The sequence below is a fragment of the Alligator sinensis genome, unplaced genomic scaffold (assembly GCF_000455745.1).
Source record: "Alligator sinensis unplaced genomic scaffold, ASM45574v1 scaffold244_3, whole genome shotgun sequence".
In the NCBI taxonomy this organism is placed as follows: Eukaryota; Metazoa; Chordata; order Crocodylia; family Alligatoridae; genus Alligator; species Alligator sinensis.
In genome coordinates this window covers 121,696-126,465 of record NW_005843436.1, presented here as the reverse complement: position 1 = coordinate 126,465, position 4,770 = coordinate 121,696, and the positions used below count along the sequence as shown (strand labels likewise).

At 45.0% G+C, this 4,770-nt stretch overlaps 1 long non-coding RNA gene across 1 annotated transcript in view; it reads left to right on the top strand.

The window, feature by feature from the left end:
- The window catches only part of LOC102371878, a 16,634-nt gene extending 13,943 nt beyond the window's left edge, over positions 1 to 2,691 (top strand). Inside the window, exons 3-4 of the long non-coding RNA XR_325480.1 lie at positions 1,842 to 2,124; positions 2,555 to 2,691. This is a non-coding gene — a long non-coding RNA (uncharacterized LOC102371878). The remainder of the gene's footprint in view (positions 1 to 1,841; positions 2,125 to 2,554) is intronic.
- The last annotated feature ends 2,079 nt before the right edge of the window (positions 2,692 to 4,770 follow it).

The window sequence follows — 4,770 nt, the reverse complement described above, 5'->3', positions numbered from 1 at the left end:
GGGACAGCAGGGCAGACCCTACAATGAGAGGCTACGGGACCTGAACCTGTTCAGCCTTCACAAGAGAAGGCTGAGGGGGGACCTGGTGACCATCTATAAACTCACTATGGGGGACCAGAAGGGTTTGGGGGAGACCTTGTTTCCCCCAGCGCCCCCGGGATAACAAGGAATAACGGCCACAAGTTGTTGGAGAGTAGGTTTAGATTAGACATCCGTAAGGACTACTTCACAGTCAGGGTGGCTAGGATCTGGAGCCAACTTCCAAGGGAAGTGGTGCTGGCTCCTACCCTGGGGGTCTTTAAGAAGCGGCTTGGTGCCTACCTGGCTGGGGTCATTTGAGCCCAGTTTTCCTCCTGCCCAGGCAGGGGGTCGGACTTGAAGATCTACAAGGTCCCTTCCGACCCTACTTCTTTGATTCTAATTTATCCTGAATGTTTACACCTGTCCAGGCTTACAGATAGCAAACAATGTCTCTCCAGCATCAGACTACCTAACTCCTACTATCACCCCTCATCAACACGGGTCACATAATCACTGAACCAAACAACATGGATTATAACATTATTATAACATCTGTTCCTCTACCTGCCCTTCTACCACTGGCATAATGCCATCACCTACTTACAGTGCTCTTCTGCTGTCTAGATTGGACATTCCCTACGTGAAAGTACAAATGGACACTGATCTGACATCAATTCCAGAAGGATACAAAAGCCAAAAGAATACAAAAGATGTTTTAACTTCCCTGGTCATTCCATCACTGAGATCAGAGTAACTGTTCTTAAAACAAAAAAATTTTAAAAACCAACTTGAACGTGAGATTGAGGAACAAGAATCATCCACAGACTGGATTGTGTTAAATAATGGTCTCAACAAAGACTCTAGATTTTTATCCTATTATTTCAATGACCTTTTATAATCCCTATGACCTCAACAGTCTAACCACTTTATGTATTCCCTTCGATCCTCACTTTCTCTTCTCTGAACATCACCCCCTCCTTTCCTTCCCCTTTCCCTATCCTTTGTATTTCAATAACCTTATTCCTTTCTGTTTGGTACCAGTGTTCTCTTTAAGTCCATTCATAGCATCTGTCAAAGTAAGCTGTAGTTTACAAAAGCTCATGCCTCTCTGAATGAGTTAGTCTATAAAATGAGAGAAGTAGTTACCTGTATTAGTCCGAAGTCGGGTAGAAGGTAAGGTAAAAATGCACCCCATAGACTGAGTCAGAGATGCACAACCTCTTGTGAGCAAGAGCTCACTTCATCAGATGATGCCCTGCCTTCAGTCTATAAAGAGCCATGCTGCCTTGCCTTCTGCCTAATTTCAGACTAACATGGCTAACTCTCTCTTGCTACCGTAAGTTAGAGCAGTGTGGAGCCCCTCTTCCAGAAAAGAATAAGAAGAGAGCAGAGATGCTCTGCCCTGCCCCTTCATGCCTGGGGGATGTTGGAAGTTGCAAGCTTTCTGTCAGCTAAGATGTGGGAATTCTTAGTCGGCCAGTTAGGGCCAGATTCTTGCTACTTTATGGTATGAAGTAGCTGGGTGTAAGGAGAGCATCAGATGCAAGATGCCCAAACTTTAAAACTCAACCTCAGCATGGAATTGCTCTTGGAATGCTCAAAAACTGCTCAAACTGCATGTACTCAAAGTGCTCTTCACAAAGTTTCACAAAAAAGGTCAGAATTATGTGCTCCTATAATTGCCTGAATGGCTAAGTCATCCTCTTCCCATTAAAGTCAATGGGTGTTTCTTGCCATTCACTTCAGCTGGTATAGCCTTGGGGCTCATGAGTGCATTAGAAATGGTTTGTTAACCTGAATTTCTGCTTTGTATCCTACAGGCTGTTTCCTGATGCACTCCATTACACCCTACAAAGAAAAATGCTACTGCTTAGCAACAGTCACAGGCAAGAAACCCAGATGATTATCCTATGCTGTGGAGAGGCAATACAACTTTCCTTAGCTTGCAAATAGTAGCTAGTGCACCAGCTGGATATATCCCTTTGAAATAGACTGTCTAGTGTCAAACAAGAACTACATATGAATACTGTAGTGTGGGACAGGTTCTTGGAATGGCTTCCTGTGGAAAAACTGATTGCTGGAGCACAGTGTCTTCTGTTCAAAGTATCCTTGGCAATACAAAATATATTGTAAGCTTAGTATGGAGAAAGAAGTTGAGGCCAGAGGGAAAACAGTTTAAACAGGAAACCCACATTTCAGAACTCTGGATCTGTAAAGCAGGAGCATATACAGCTCCTTTTTCATTGCTGCTGCTATTTAGCTTAACTTCTGATTATTTGCTTTTGTAATGGGATGTATATTTGCAAAGGATCAGCCCACATACAAGCCTCATTTAATGTCCATTCACAACCATTTGCACCACATTACAAGCTCATTTACAAAACGAATGTGAAAACAAATGAGAGTCTTGTGGAAAGCCTTTCTGAGCCTGTGTGATTACAGCTGTATGCAACAGCTCATAAATGGTCCCAGCTAGAGACTATGGTTAAATATTACAGCACAGGAGCTTGTCATTTCCTTAACCAGAATGCAGTGTGTGTATTTCTATTGCCCTTTTCCTGATGCTGTTCAGCCAGAGAATTCTTTCTAGAGCAGTCATCTTAAAAGCCACATAGCTCCTTTGGAACAGCTCATAAATACTGTCATCTTTAAAAAATGCCATTGTGCTATGAAACAGTGTTACAAATAGCAGCGGTAACAAGCTAGTGTACTACACCAGCCCTAAAATGCAGAGGAAAATGAAAACCAGAGTCTCAAACAGTCATGCTGGCAGGTGAGTTATAAGAGCAACAGCACAAGCTTAGTTAATGGGATATTATCCTGCTCTCAGCCTGTTACATTGAAACATGCCACTTCCCATTTTGTTTCCATCTCAAGACCCAGATGTTCTCTGTGCTGCCATTAAAGCCCTTTTTACTCAGGTATTCAACTCCCCTTGCATTGAAGACAATCTCCGTCTTTTCTCATATGTCAGTTAATGCCAAATGGGAAGAGTGTTTCTTTTTGCAGAGATCTCTCAACATAATAAAAAAAAACAAACCCTTTCTGCACAGAAGTGATGGTAATCATAGAGAAGTAGGGCTGGAAGGGACCTCCATACATTATCTAGTAGGGCAGTGCGCAATTTCACCCGCTGTTCTGTTTCAACTTGTTTCAAGCTCGAAACAGTGAAATCAAAATGAAACAAAGGGGTTTGAAACAACCTCAAAACAAAACGAGGGCAGTCGAAATGTTATGAAAGTTTTGAAACTTTTTGAGTTTCAAAGTTGAAGCTGGGGTTTCCTGCAGGGAAACAGGAAGTAAGGAGACGGATGGGGAAGAGGGGGGAAGGACTGCTCTGATATTGACTGTGTAGCTGGCCAGTGACTGTCATCGTTCCCTGAGGTCCCTTCCAATCCCAGTGCTCTGGGGGAGGGATGGAAAAACAGCATAAAAGGCAGCATTGTTTGAACTGGCTTGCTTTCTACCTTGGGGTCTGACAGTTACTGAGCTATCTTCCAGCAGCTCAGGAGCATTAGACAACAAAGGCTACTGCTACCATTGATTTCCTACTTGCTAGCCTAGCAAGTGCAATTCCACAATACCTTTTGCTTTCTTTCAAAAATATATAATATTTTATTATTATATTCATTGATTTATTATTTTCAATTTCATAATTATATTGCATATTATAATATAGGATTTATATAGGAAGACACATATACGTTTATATATTTTTATAAAGACAAGACATTATGAAACACGCCATGAAGTGTGCTGGAAAGGCAGCTGGCAAGCCTTCAGGGAGGGGCAGAAGAGGGGGGTAGAAGAAGAGGTAAGTTCCTTCCCCCCCACATTGAGACAGCCTCTTTGCTGCAACAAGCAGGCATGAGGCTTCCACTAGTACAGGCAGCAAGGAGAGGGGAGCAGTGCCAGTGCCACTGCCTGTGCCTGAGTCTGCATCCCCTCAAAGAACACCAGCCATAACCCCCACCACCACCATGACAACGAGCAGCAGCACCAGCATGACCGTCTCCTCCACTCCCATTTCACTTCCCATGGTGAGCCTTCCAGTGCCAGAGGAAGAGCTGGATCTGGATCTGAGTGCCCTAGCAATGAAAATTCTGGGGAAAAAGGGGGAATCATCTGAGTTTGTACTCCACACCCCTCAAGTTTCCCCTAGAGCCAAGTCTCCTTCCACAGAAGACACTTCAGAGGAGGCTGAGGTAGAGGTTGCAGAGGCAAGTGGCTCAGCTGTCTTCCTGTTGCTGTGCTGTGCCTGCTGAGGAGGGGGAAATTGCAGCATCCACACATGCACCCACACCCCAGAATTGAGCAGGTAGTGTAGTCTGGGATCATTCTGAGCTGGCAGATGATCGCACATAGGCTATCTCTCTGCACTGCTGAGCCAAAACCAGGTGGGGCAAGGGAACAAAACACATGAGCACCACAGGCATGCTGATGCATCTCTGCAGGCACCACCCCCTTGCCCTTGCTCCTCCTCATCCTGGCACCAGTGGGAGCATGCCAAAAGGGAAGCCCCTCTCTCACTATAAAGCCCCCGTCCTGCCAAAGCAGAGGCAGGTCACCCTGGATCAGTGGGGGGAAAGGTGGATGGAAAGCAGGGCACATTGCAAGGGCAAGTGAGATCACCCAGAGCACTGGGGAGATGCTTGCTGTGGATAGCTAGCCCTTCTCCTTAGTTGGGAGGCCAGGGTTCAGGCAGCTCATGGCACTTGTTGCCCCATCATACCAAATGCCTGCACACAC